At 37.3% G+C, this 15,000-nt stretch overlaps 1 long non-coding RNA gene across 1 annotated transcript in view; it reads left to right on the forward strand.

The window, feature by feature from the left end:
- Nucleotides 1-2,988: 2,988 nt before the first annotated feature.
- Nucleotides 2,989-15,000, forward strand: part of LOC135226473 (uncharacterized) — a 41,115-nt gene continuing 29,103 nt past the window's right edge. The window contains exon 1 of the long non-coding RNA XR_010317230.1: nucleotides 2,989-3,119. This is a non-coding gene — a long non-coding RNA (uncharacterized LOC135226473). The remainder of the gene's footprint in view (nucleotides 3,120-15,000) is intronic.

Below are 15,000 nucleotides of genomic sequence, written 5' to 3' on the forward strand. Positions count from 1 at the left end.
ATTTCGGTAGTGTCAAAGTTGACCGAACGTGGTTTTTTTCTATTTATCGTGATTTATATGCAAATATTTCAAAATGAGAAAAGCTACAACCTTCAATTATTTTTGTTGTATTCCTATATTGAAATTGCACACATTTCATATATAAAACTTTATGTAACGGCTAATTTAAAATGGTGCAAACATTACCACAATCGCACATATGATTTTTTCGGAAGAGTTACCGCGCGGACATAAAGAAAATGTTATTTTTTTCATAAATTCACCATAAATCGAAATATTGTGCTAGAGACTTCCAATTTGTTGCAAAATGAAGTTAAATGCTTAAATATTACTAGAATATGAGCGTTTTAGCTTAAAATTGCGTTTTTCGACCATTTCGGTAGAGTCAAAGTTGACCGAAGGTTGAAAATTTGTCACATCATTTTATATATGAAAATATTTCAAAATTGATAAAAGCTACAACCATGGGTTGTTTTTAGTTGTATTGTGCATAAAATTGTGCACATTTTCATATATAAAACTTTATGTAACGGCTAATTTAAAATGGTGCAAACATTACCACAATCGCATGTATGATTTTTTTCGGAAGAGTTACCGCGCGGACGTAAGGAAAAAGTTTTTTCATAAATTCACTATAAATCGAAATATTGTGCTAGAGACTTCCAATTAGTTGCAAAATTAAGGTAAATGATTGAATATTACTAATATATAAGAGTTTTAGCTTACAATTGCGTTTTTTGACCATTTCGGTAGAGTCAAAGTTGACCGAAGGTTGAAATTTGGCACTTATCGTTATTTATATGAAAATATCTCAAAACTGATAAAAGCTACGATCATGAGTATTTTTTTTGTTGTATTCTACATAAAAATGCACACAGTTTCATATATAATACTCCATGTAACGGCTAATTTAAAATGGTACAAAAATTATGTCAAAGTGACGAAATAATTTCCGAGATGTGTCACAGATTACTTTTTTAGTGCCGGCAAAGAAAGAAATTCGCGCTTGCGCGCCTGAGTAACGATTGTAAACAAAACAACAACACCGATCCGTGAACTCCCAGCATCCCCCAAGGCGCGTGATTCAAGAGTTTTCGGCTGGTAGACCTAAAAGTATTTTTCCGCGAATTTTTAAAAAAACTTTTGTATGTCGACGTAAAATACGTCCAGTCGGCACCCGAGAGCAAAACAAAAATGTCGACGTAAAATACGTCCAGATCGGCGTTTAAGGGTTAAGTCTGGATTTCCACAGGCTAGAGTTCTTGGTCCGATTCTATTTCTATTGTATAGAAGTACACTTTTGGATGTAGTAAAGTCGCCACCTAGGGGAGCGGTTCTTGGTAGTAGGCTTTTATGTCTTAACATCAGCAGTTCCGACTTTGAATAAGATAGTTGATCTTGTTTGTCAATTTTTCATGTTTTATTTTAACAGAAATCTTTCACATTCACAATTGATCCCTGCTGAGAGCAACCAGATTTGCTGAAGAGCAGCACTAATGTACAGTAAATGTGCCTCAGTGTTGAACTTCTCAGTTCCAGAAGTAAACAGTCTTTCTAAGGATGTTGTGCAGTCAAAACTACAAAAGTTTAATTGAAGTTGCAATGTATTACAACCCCAAAAGTTCTCCCTGTATTTTAATAATTTACTTTCATTTTTATCTATTTTTTTTATTACTTGCTTAGTTTATTTTTTTTTCATTTCTGAAAACTGTTCTTTTCATTGTGAGTGTTACCTTCTGACTGCTACTCATTACTGAAGAAAAGTTGTCTAGTACCTTACTCAAATGTTCAAGGCTCAGTCAAATGAACTCCATATTTTTTTAACTTCAAGTCCATGATCCCTGTGGGCTTGTTCCATATGAATTAAGGTTCAAGATCTGAATATTGATAGTCTCATGTTTATTCCTGGGTGTCCATCTTCAGCTTGGTGCTCCTTTTCCAACTTTTGTATAAAAATACTAACGTATTTATCCTGCCATATGAGTCTATGAGTGTCTTAGTTGGTTGCTTAATCTACTTTAAAAGAATAATTGTCATAAATGACCTGACAGTGTTGTCAGTCTTCCTATAACCTCATTGTAGTTTGCTGACTATCATTTACTTTGAAATGAATTATTTGCTGTAGTACTTGGGTTGAATTAACTCTAAACAACATCCAACCTTTTTCTGTTTTTAATATTACATGAACTGGTGAACTTTAAAATTGCCCTCCATTTCTTTAGAGAAACCAATGATGTCAAGTAACCATGGTGTAGAGAATGTACTTGATATGCCTGTGCTACCTCCCTGCTCTGATGTTCCTCCACAAATTCCTGCTCCTTCCTTTGCTACAGCTGTTGACAGACTAACATTTTGTGCCTCTGATAATAAGCAGGGTTTCAAGAAAAGGAAAGGTATGTCTTATTTTATGTTGAACATTGAAGAAACTTAATGATGTAAATGATGTTGCATGTCTTTAACGTATATAATTTTTCTTTATTTCTATTTTCTTTTTTTCTTTTTTACTCTTGAGTTGGGTTATTTCAAATTTTACTTGTTCTTGAGTTTGGTCTTCAGAGTACTTGTATTTTTATTAAAGATTACATAAAAGTAATAAAAATGATACTGTTTGTTAGCCTCTTATTTTCATTTCAGAAAGTGGATTTGATCGACCATGCCCTCTTTCTCGGAAGAAAGGCAAAGAAGCAGTATCTCAGGTATGATTTTTTTGCTTAATGACCTAGCTTTAGCAGTATCAACAAGTATTTTTGTGTCCAAACAAAATGTTGCATAAGTAATGTTATGTGTTTGTGCCATGAAACCTTAGGTAAGTTGATTGTTAGGATACAAGTGTGAATCTTATGTTTGTTTGCTTATTTGCTTTCATTCTTTTTATTTTATTTATCTTTTTATATTATAGATGAGAAAAAGCAGTACACTTTTTTTTCCCTGCTAAAACCAAAGGACGTTGACACCCGCCAGCGTGTTCCTCTTCAGTTGGTCCCCAAGTTAAAGCAACAGATGTACCAGATTCCCATACGACAGTGGATGATAGTCATCCAGGACCCTCAGGGGTGGGAACCAGTCAGAAACAAAAGTCAAGTTGGCTAGGACCCTCAGTACAAAAACTTCAGAGAAGGGTATGATATACTAAGAATTTCAAGGACAGTTTTCTATTTAAATATCAATTATAGATGATTTCATTCTTTCATTTGCTGCAGTGACTACTATTGTTTGCGTACACAGTACGTTCTTGTACCCAAAGATTAGAATGATCCTTCGAAAATTTATCGTAGCTTTGTGTATATTTGCCTGCCAGTGTTAGGAATGTACTGGTCTGACTTCTTTATTCTGGGAACTTTGATATTTGGCCGTTGCTAGACTACAGAAATTGACTTTAAGATCCCTAAGGGAACCCTTGTGTATCCATATGCTTATTCTACATAAATATTGCTGGGTTCTCAGAGGTATAACTATGGAGGACCACAAAAGCAATATGCAATTGTTCATATGCGGAACTAACCGTTGGTCTTAACAATACAATAAATCTTCTGGCGCCAGCTGGAAGCCGGTTAAAATCAATCAAAGATTGTATATGCAAGGAATCTATGGCATCTGGTATCTAAAGTGTAGAAGAGGTGGAAAGTTGTTACCGACCACGCTTAAACCCTGTGACACCTTTGGTCTTTCTTCAGCTGCCTTGGAGAGTGGATGTAAGGTTTTGATCTCTCCCAAGCCAGTTTTTAGATAGTCCACGGTTCCTTCCTTCTTTTTTTGGGGGGTATTTTTGGGTGTCTGTGTGTATTTTGGATTTATTATGGATTCCTTCATTGCATCTAAGAAATCGAGGGCATGTCAGCGCTTGTCCCTTGACCACCTTCGAGGGTTCCCGTACTCTCGCATCCTAGCTTCCACCTTGACTGACCTCAAGTGGGTGCTTTTGCTTCCCCTTCTTCTAGACTTTTTCCTTCTACATTGTCGCCTTCCTTTTCTTCCATTGATTCGTCTTTGGAAGCATTGGGAGTTGCTGGGGGGAAGGAGCGGCTTGGTTTCTTGCCAAATTCACTCCTTGACAGTCGAATTTCACCAATGGGCGATCGACAACTCAGCAAAGTTCATGGCCAGCTACATTCTGGGGAATAGGAATGTGGTAGCTGACAAGCTAAGTTGTTGGAGTCAAGTTCTAGGTAAAGAGTGGTCTCTGCATCAGGACAAAATGGGCAAGCTATTTCACCTAGGGGGAAAACCCATGTTAGATCTTTAGGTGACAAGCTTCAACAGAAGCTATAGATCTACTGTTAGGTGGTCCCTGATCTGTTCGCTGTGGCGGAGGATGCCTTTCAGCATCCTTGGAACAATGTAGAAGTGTACATCTTCCCGCCATTCTGCATGATCTGTTATGTCGTGAACAGAGTGATGAGTTCCAGGAATCTCAGACTGACCCTGGTAGCTCCTTTGTGGCTCCAAGCAGAGTTAGTTTCCCAGATGCTTCTGTCTCTTCTGTCAACGGTTCCGAGAAAAATTCCCCCTTGGCACATCTTCTCTCCCAACCTCAGTAGAGGCACCACCAGTCGGTAGGGTCCCTATCTCTTCACTGCTGGAGACTGTCCAGTATCTCATATGAGCGAGAGGCTTTTGTCGCAAAGCAGTGATTCAGAAGACCAGCTACCTCAGATGTCTTGTCAGCCGTGTTCCAGGGCAAGTGGTCCGTCTTCTGAGAATTTTTCATCGCTGGGGTTTCTCTTGTCTTGAAACTTCTATTCAGCAGATAGTAGACTTTCTGATCTTTCTCAGAACTGAGAAGCATCTTTCTGTGTCTGCTACCAAAGGCTACAGGGCTTCCTTGGGGTTGGTTCGGCATCTGAAAGGCGCAGACATCACTTGACCCTAGAAGATCTGTATGTTGTTCCTAAGAGACTATGAACAGTCTTGTTCACCTAGAGAACTCAGGCTTTGTTCGAACCACAACGTCAGTCGTCAGACAGGGAACTGACTTTGACAAATTTTCTTCCTGGCCTTGGCTTCGTCAAAGAGAGTGGGAGCCGCTGTTGCCTAGATCATGACATAGAACACACCAGGGGTTGGGGGTCTATAGCTTTCGAATTTGTCCCAGAAATCATAGCTAAGACTTGAAATCCCTCGGTTCACAATGACAGATTTGTCTCCTTTTCCGCTCCTTCCCTGAAGGAATTTGTTGACATGCAACGTAAAAGCACCTTACAAACAAAAACAACTATCCTCAGGAGTTATTGCTTTATCCCATCAGAGCACTGCATTGGTATCTAAAAAGGACTCGCCACTCAAGACCTAGGTGCCATAGACTTTTTGTTAGCACAGGCCAAGCCAAGAAAGAAGTGTCCAAGAATACCATTTCATTTTGCTTCATGAGGGGATTAGCCAGCCTACACCTCACCTTCAAGTTCTCTCACCAATACTCTGCTTGCAAGAGCACATGACATCAGAGGAATAAGTTCGTCTCTGGTTTTTAAGAAGAAACTTGTCTGATCATAGGATTTTGAAGGCTTGTTCCTGGCGTCGGCTGACCACTTTTTCTTCCTTTTACCTGAAGAATAGTACCCACAGGCCCTTGGACACTTTTTTTTTCCTTGGGTCCGATGGTGGATGCCCAACAAGTTGTGTAGCTATCCAGTGCCCCTGGCAGGACATGTCTCATTGTATTTACTCCCAGTAGACTAGTTTTAGATACCTACATATCTAACCTCTCACAGGCTTTGACCCACTACTTTCAAACTCACTTCTGAGTGGTCGGGTGTGCCGAACCTCCAGTTGGTTCAGGATTCTCTTACCTCCCTCTAAGTATGTCTATCCTATTGTTAAGACCAAAGGTTTGTTCCGCATATGAACAAATGAAAAGTTTTTAATGAATTTGTAATTTTCAAAGCTAACAATAGTAACAAACTTCTTCACTAACAATTGCAACAAACCTGAGAGTCTTAATGTTAACTGCCCCACACCTAGCTGCCCCTTCTAGTAGTCTTGGGTTAGGAAGAAAGACAATGCTATCACGACGAAGTGTAGTTGGTGACCACCTCCACCTCTTCTATGCTTTAGATGCCAGATGCCGCAGATTCCTTGCTTTGATTGTTTTTAATCGGTTTCTAGCTGGCACCAGAAGATTCAAATTCAACCTATTGTTAAGACCTCAGGTTTGTTAGCTATGGAAAATACAAATAGATCCAAAATTTGTCATTTTCAGATATTAGAAAACCATTTATGTAAAAAAATATTTAATTTATATATCATAGGCATGCCATTTTCATCGTAGTAATAATGTATCATTGAATATTGAATTGCTATATCAAAAGTGTTAAAATGTAAAACAACAAGTTTGTCACTTTCACTTTTTTATGTATATGGCTGAACAACTACATTATATTTTGAATTACTTTGTGTGGAAATTGAGCTCAATGTAATTAAACTTGAGTGAGTGGATGCAACTTCAAGAGCATTTTACTCTTATACCCAAAATGCACTATAGACTGTTATCTGTATTTCATCAACCAGAAAGTGATAAAAAGGCAGAAATGAAATAAATGAATGCAAAGGTACTGGACACTTTTATGTATGCAGTATTTATGCCCAGTTTATATTTCTCCTTCAATGAAGTTTATTCATTGTCAGGTTTCATTTTAGGGAAGCTTTCCATCCAAAAATAGTGCTTCAGCTCATGCCAACATTACATCCAGGGACACCAGTTTTTGGGGGTTATGGCACAAAGTCTAAAACTAGTGAACTGAATTTAAAAAAAACAAATTCATCATCATATGTGGCTTATCTTTAATATTTCTTCAGTTTAAAGGAAAACAAATGCTCCAAAAAATAAATAAATAAATAACACACACACATCACTATTAGAAATGCATAGTACATATTGTTTTAATTCTTCCAAACAGTATATTTTATTTTTTTGCCTCCTGAGTAAGCAGCCTCACAGAAATATTAAAACATTAAATTGAAACTTATTTTATAACACACTATTAACCTGTCAAAAACTTGGGATTTTGCAACCAACTCTGATGATTGCTTATTTAAAAGTTCTTGCAACTTTTTGTTTAGCCTTAGCTCTTTATTTTTACATTGTAGTGATCGCATGTGGTCCTGTTATCTATCAAGTCTCTCTTTTAATCTGTCCAAAACTGAATAAGAGGGATTTTTGGTTATTTGTTGTACAGGCGGCCCTCGGTTAGCAGCAGTGGGTTCATTCCTGGGCGCTGATGCTAAGCGATTTGCGACGCTAAGCGATTTTAAAGCATACGGCCGCTGCACACCTTTCGAAATTTGAGACCAGATGTTCGTTTATGCTAACTAGAAGCAAGCAAATTCGCTCAGAATTGCGTAAATATGGCGAAAATAACTTGTATTCGCCATCAGCTGATTTCAAACCAAACATTGGCCACTCATGGAATACTGGCTTAGATTTGCCGTAGTATTTTATAATACAATAATATGAGAATACAGGCAGTCCCCGGGTTACGACGGGGGTTCCGTTCTTGAGACGCGTCGTAAGCCGAAAATCGTCGTAAGCCGGAACGACGCTTTGGAAATATGTCTTAAACTAATAAAAGTTATAAAAACCTTACTTGTAATCCTTTGGTTCACTACATGTTGTTTCCTGTAGTTTTATGTACAACCCTGGAGTTATTTTCATAAAAGAATGCTGGTTCTTGAAGGTAAAAACTATTGTAATCCTCTGGTGACACTACATTCTTGAAGTTTTATGTACAACCTGGAGTGATTTTGCAAAATCTTGAGGGCTACAAGAAAAGCTGATTACTATTTACGTATCATATAGACTAATTAAAGTAAATGTATCTTTAAATAGGCTTATATATTAGTATCAACAAAACATTTCCTGCCATGAGTCAGAGGCCGTTTAATGAAACGAACACTTCTCTGTCCCTATCTGTTCAGAAAATAAACGTTACGTTCAATCCCCGAGAGGCCATTGTTGCCAAAGCGTCTCTCTCTTCTCTCTCTCTCTCTCTCTCTCTCTCTCTCATCTCTCTCTCTCTCTCTCTCTCTCTCTCTCTCTGATCAAATTCATTGGAAACTTGACATACGATTGCCCTAATATACGAATGTTTTGAGATATAACAGAAAATTTTGCGAAAATACAAGCTTTTGATATACACGAAATATTCGAGATACGATTTGCGATGAGTGTTAGTTGTATAGGCGACCGATAAATGGCGTTCAGTCTGTTTGTTTGTTGGTGCTGCATGTTAACACGTCGTTGTTTAGTTCGTTGTATTTGCGCCTATTTTTTCGTGTTATTTTGTCTATTTTATTATTAACCATGGGTCTCAAAGCTAAAGACAAAGCAGGTGATAAGAAAAAACCCAAGAAAATGATTTCGATGGAAGCAAAACATGATTTATAGCAAAGCATGAACGTGGCGTTCGTATCGTCCATTTGGCAAACGAGTATGGTCGAAATCCTTCTACAAGATCCACGATCATCAAGCAGAAGGAAGCTATAAAAACCCCCGAGACCATTGTTGCCAAAGCGTCTCTCTCTCTCTCTCTCTCTCTCTCTCTCTCTCTCTCTCTCTCTCTCTCTCTCTCTCTCTCTGATCAAATTAAAACGTACTGGATAATGTCTCTCTTTGGATACTTCGATTTTGCCAAATATTGAGGGCTACAAGAACAGTTGATTACTATTTACGTATCATATAGACTAATTAAAGTAAACGTATCTTTAAATAGGCTTAGATTATTAGTATCAACAAAACATTTACTGGCATGAGTCAGAGGCCGTTTCAACGAAACGAACACTTCTCTGTCCTTAACTCGGAGCGTCGGAAGACGCCTCTCTCTCTCTCTCTCTCTCTCTCTCTCTCGGGCTCTCTCGCTCTCTCTCTCTCTCTCTCTGATCAAATTTTTTTCATTATTGCGCTTTTGGACTGTTATATGTAAACTAGTATGTATTCATTCGCTCGAAACTAGTTCCGCATATGAGGCGTCACTAAAAAACATAGAAAAATACAACATAAAAAGTGTCGAAAATCATCATAATCTCAAAATTTTGTTTTTGTTGTAATCTAACCAGAAACTTATTTTTTTATTAAATATACTGTGCTAAACTATAAAGGATTTTTATCATAGTATGCGTTTTTTAAAAAGCGTCGTTAACTCGGAGCGTCGGAAGCGTCAGCGTCGTAACCTCGGAACAAGCGTCGTAACCCAGGACGGATTTTTCCATTGAATATTTAAGAAAAAGCGTCGTAACCTCGGAACGTCGTAAGCCGGAACCGTCGTAACCCGGGGACCGCCTGTACATACAATATTCTTGGATACAGTGAAGTAATGTATAACTTTTTAAATGATTTATGAAAAGATGCGTAATTAATAATAACACCATGCATTTTTCGGAACAGTGGCGGACAATAACAAACATGAAAAACATCTCTGACAATGTGGAGGGTAGTTACAAAGCGGCCTTAATTTGTATCAAATTTATATACAAAATAAAAAATACCCTATACGTAATATATTTTCATGCACATTTTAAACTTTAAAGCATGAAAGTTTATAAAATCGACACATCAACTCGCTAAACTTGCATTTTTTTTTAACTTTATATTTTCGGAAGAGCGGCAGGTGGCCTTACAAGAATGAACATGAAAAAAAAACATCATATTTGATAACGTGAAGGGCAGTTTGAAAAGCTGCCTTTGTAATTTCTGTGCAGAAATAAAAGTACCCCCATACATAATACATTTTCATAACACATTTTACGCAGAAAAAAACATGAACATTTATAAATTGACACATCCTTTTCCGAGGTTTAAGGCGCTTCTCAATTATATTCATCAGACATTATTTCCCCGATTACGGCCTACAACGCGTGATCTGGGGGATGAAAAATGACACCAAAATTGCAAAATAATCAATATTTGAAGGTTTTGTGATGAAAAATGCAACAATAGTGGTTTACAGCAGTCCCCGGGTTACGACGGGGGTTCCGTTCTTGAGACACGGCGTAAGCCGAAAATCGTCGTAAGCCGGAACGACGCTTGGAAATAGTCTTAAACTAATAAAAAGTTATAAAAACCTTACTTGTAATCCTTTGGTTACACTACATGTTGTTTCCTGTAGTTTATGTACAACCTGGAGTTATTTTTCATAAAAGAATGCTGGTTCTTGAAGGTAAAAACTATTGTAATCCTCTGGTGACACTGCATTCTTGAAGTTTTATGTACAACCTGGAGTGATTTTGCAAAATCTTGAGGGCTACAAGAACAGCTGATTACTATTTACGTATCATATAGACTAATTAAAGTAAATGTATCTTTAAATAGGCTTATATTAGTATCAACAAAACATTTCCTGCCATGAGTCAGAGGCCGTTTAATGAAACGAACACTTCTCTGTCCTATCTGTTCAGAAAACTAAACGTTACGTCAATCCCCGAGACCATTGTTCCAAAGCGTCTCTCTCTCTCTCTCTCTCTCTCCCTCTCTCTATCTCTCTCTCTCTCTCTCTCTCTCTCTCTGATCAAATTACATTGGAAACGTGACATACGATTGCCCTAATATACGAATGTTTTGAGATATAACAGAAAATTTGCGAAAATACAAGCTTTGATATACAACGAAATATTTGAGATACGATTTTGCGATGAGTGTTAGTTGTATAGGCGACCGATAAATGGCGTTCAGTCTGTTTGTTTGTTGGTGCTGCATGTTAACACGTCGTTGTTTAGTTCGTTGTATTTGCGCCTATTTTTCGTGTTATTTTGTCTATTTTATTATTAACCAATGGTCTCAAAGCTAAAGACAAAGCAGGTGATAAGAAAAAAACCCAAGAAAATGATTTCGATGGAAGCAAAACATGAAATTATAGCAAAGCATGAACGTGGCGTTCGTATCGTCGATTTGGCAAACGAGTATGGTCGAAATCCTTCTACAATATCCACGATCATAAAGCAGAAGGAAGCTATAAAAACCCCCGAGACCATTGTTGCCAAAGCGTCTCTCTCTCTCTCTCTCTCATCTCTCTCTCTCTCTCTCTCCGTCTCTCTTCTCTCTCTCTCTCTCTCTCTCTCTCTCTCTCGATCAAATTACGTACTGGATAACTGTCTCTCTTTGGATACTTCGATTTTGCCAAATATTGAGGGCTACAAGAACAGTTGATTACTATTTACGTATCATATAGACTAATTAAAGTAAACGTATCTTTAAATAGGCTTATATTATTAGTATCAACAAAACATTTACTGGCATGAGTCAGAGGCCGTTTAACGAAACGAACACTTCTCTGTCCTTAACTCGGAGCGTCGGAAGACGCCTCTCTCTCTCTCTCTCTCTCTCTTTCTCTCTCTCTCTCTCTCTTTCTCTCTCCTCTCTCTCTCTCTCTCTCTCTCTCTCTGATCAAATTACTGGATAATGTCTCTCTTTGGATACTTGGAATTTGCGTTGTAATCTAACCAGAAACTTCGTTTTGTTATTATTACTGGAAACAGTAATGATTTTTTCATTATTTGCGCTTTTGGACCGTTATATGTAAACTAGTATGTATTCATTTGATCGGAAACTAGTTCCGCATATGAGGCGTCACTAAAAAACATAGAAAAATACAACATAAAAAGTGTCGAAAATCATCAAAATCTCAAAATTTTTGTTGTAATCTAACCAGAAACTTATTTTTATTAATATACTGTGCTAAACTATAAAGGATTTTTTATCATAGTATGCGTTTTTTAAAAAGCGTCGTTAACTCGGAGCGTCGGAAGCGTCAGCGTCGTAACCTCGGAACAAGCGTCGTAACCCAGGACGGATTTTTCCATTGAATATTTAAGAAAAAGCGTCGTAACCTCGGAACGTCGTAAGCCGGAACCGTCGTAACCCGGGGACCGCCTGTACATACAATATTCTTGGATACAGTGAAATAATGTATAACTTTTTAAATGATTTATGGAAAAGATGCGTAATTAATAAAATAACACCATGCATTTTTCGGAACAGTGGCGGACAATAACAAACATGAAAAAACATCCTCTGACAATGTGGAGGGTAGTTACAAAAGCGGCCTTAATTTGTATCAAATTTATATACAAAAATAAAAAATACCCTATACGTAATATATTTTCATGCACATTTTAAACTTTAAAGCATGAAAGTTTATAAAATCGACACATCAATCGCTAAACTTGCATTTTTTTTAACTTTATATTTTCGGAAGAGCGGCAGGTGGCCTTACAAGAATGAACATGAAAAAAAAAAACATCATATTTGATAACGTGAAGGGCAGTTTGAAAAGCTGCCTTTGTAATTTCTGTGCAGAAATAAAAGTACCCCATACATAATACATTTTCATACACATTTTAAGCAGAAAAACATGAACATTTATAAATTGACACATCCTTCCGAGGTTAAGGCGCTTCTCAATTATATTCATCAGACATTATTTCCCCGGTTACGGCCTACAACGCTGATCTGGGGGATGAAAAATGACACCAAAATTGCAAAATAATCAATATTTGAAGGTTTTGTGATGAAAAATGCAACAATAGTGGTTTACAGGCAGTCCCCGGGTTACGACGGGGGTTCCGTTCTTGAGACGCGTCGTAAGCCGAAAATCGTCGTAAGCCGGAACGACGCTTGGAAATATGTCTTAAACTAATAAAAAAGTTATAAAAACCTTACTTGTAATCCTTTGGTTACACTACATGTTGTTTTCCTGTAGTTTTTATGTACAAACCTGGAGTTATTTTCATAAAAGAATGCTGGTTCTTGAAGGTAAAAACTATTGTATCCTCTGGTGACACTGCATTCTTGAAGTTTTATGTACAACCTGGAGTGATTTTGCAAAATCTTGAGGGCTACAAGAACAGCTGATTACTATTTACGTATCATATAGGACTAATTAAGTAAATGTATCTTTAAATAGGCTTATATATTAGTATCAACAAAACATTTCCTGCCATGAGTCAGAGGCCGTTTAATGAAACGAACACTTCTCTGTCCTATCTGTTCAGAAAATAACGTTACGTCAATCCCCGAGACCATTGTTGCCAAAGCGTCTCTCTCTCTCTCTCTCTCTCTCTCTCTCTCTCTCTCTCTCTCTCTCTCTCTCTCTCTCTCTCTCTTCTCTCTCTCTCTGATCAAATTACATTGGAACTTGACATACGATTGCCCTAATAATACGAATGTTTTGAGATATAACAGAAAATTTGCGAAAATACAAGCTTTGATATACAACGAAATATTTGAGATACGATTTTGCGATGAGTGTTAGTTGATAGGCGACCGATAAATGGCGTTCAGTCTGTTTGTTGGTGCTGCATGTTAACACGTCGTTGTTTAGTTCGTTGTATTTGCGCCTATTTTTCGTGTTATTTTGTCTATTTTATTATTAACCATGGGTCTCAAAGCTAAAGACAAAGCAGGTGATAAGAAAAAACCCAAGAAAAAATGATTTCGATGGAAGCAAAACATGAAATTATAGCAAAGCATGAACGTGGCGTTCGTATCGTCGATTTGGCAAACGAGTATGGTCGAAATCCTTCTACAATATCCACGATCATCAAGCAGAAGGAAGCTAATAAAAACCCCCGAGACCATGTTGCCAAAGCGTCTCTCTCTCTCTCTCTCTCCCTCTCTCTCATCTCTCTCTCTCTCTCTCTCTCTCTCTCTCTCTCTCTCTCTCTCTCTCTTGATCAATTACGTACTGGATAATGTCTCTCTTTGGATACTTCGATTTTGCCAAATATTGAGGGCTACAAGAACAGTTAATTACTATTTACGTATCATATAGACTCAATTAAAGTAAACGTATCTTTAAATAGGCTTATATTATTATATCAACAAAACATTTACTGGCATGAGTCAGAGGCCGTTTAACGAAACGAACACTTCTCTCTCCTTAACTCGGAGCGTCGGAAGACGCCTCTCTCTCTCTCTCTCTCTCTCTCTCTCTCTCTCTCTCTCTCTCTGCTCTCTCTCTCTCTCTCTCTCTCTCTCTGATCAAATTTTTTTTCATTATTTGCGCTTTTTGGACTGTTATAGTAAACTAGTATGTATTCATTCGCTCGGAAACTAGTTCCGCATATGAGGCGTCACTAAAAAACATAGAAAAATACAATATAAAAAGTGTCGAAAATCATCATAATCTCAAAATTTTTGTTGTAATCTAACCAGAAACTTATTTTATTAATATACTGTGCTAAACTATAAAGGATTTTTATCATAGTATGCGTTTTTAAAAAGCGTCGTTAACTCGGAGCGTCGGAAGCGTCAGCGTCGTAACCCAGGACGGATTTTTCCATTGAATATTTAAGAAAAAGCGTCGTAACCTCGGAACGTCGTAAGCCGGAACCGTCGTAACCCGGGGACCGCCTGTACATACAATATTCTTGGATACAGTGAAGTAATGTATAACTTTTTAAAAATGATTTATGGAAAAGATGCGTAATTAATAAAATAAACACCATGCATTTTTCGGAACAGTGGCGGACAATAACAAACATGAAAAAACATCCTCTGACAATGTGGAGGGTAGTTACAAAAGCGGCCTTAATTTGTATCAAATTTATATACAAAAAAATAAAAAATAACCTATACGTATATATTTTCATGCACATTTTAAACTTTAAAGCATGAAAGTTTATAAAATCGACACATCAATCGCTAAACTTGCATTTTTTTTAACTTTATATTTTCGGAAGAGCGCAGGTGGCCTTACAAGAATGAACATGAAAAAAAAACATCATATTTGATAACGTGAAGGGCAGTTTGAAAAAGCTGCCTTTGTAATTTCTGTGCATGAAATAAAAGTACCCCCCATACATAATACATTTTCATACACATTTTAAGCAGAAAAACATGAAACATTTATAATTGACACATCCTTCCGAGGTTAAGGCGTTCTCAATTATATTCATCGACATTATTTCCCGGTTACGGCCTACAACGCTGATCTGGGGGATGAAAAATGACACCAAAATTGCAAAAATAATCAATATTTGAAGGTTTTGTGATGAAAAATGCAACAATAGTGG

This window comes from Macrobrachium nipponense, chromosome 14 (genome assembly GCF_015104395.2).
Source record: "Macrobrachium nipponense isolate FS-2020 chromosome 14, ASM1510439v2, whole genome shotgun sequence".
In the NCBI taxonomy this organism is placed as follows: Eukaryota; Metazoa; Arthropoda; class Malacostraca; order Decapoda; family Palaemonidae; genus Macrobrachium; species Macrobrachium nipponense.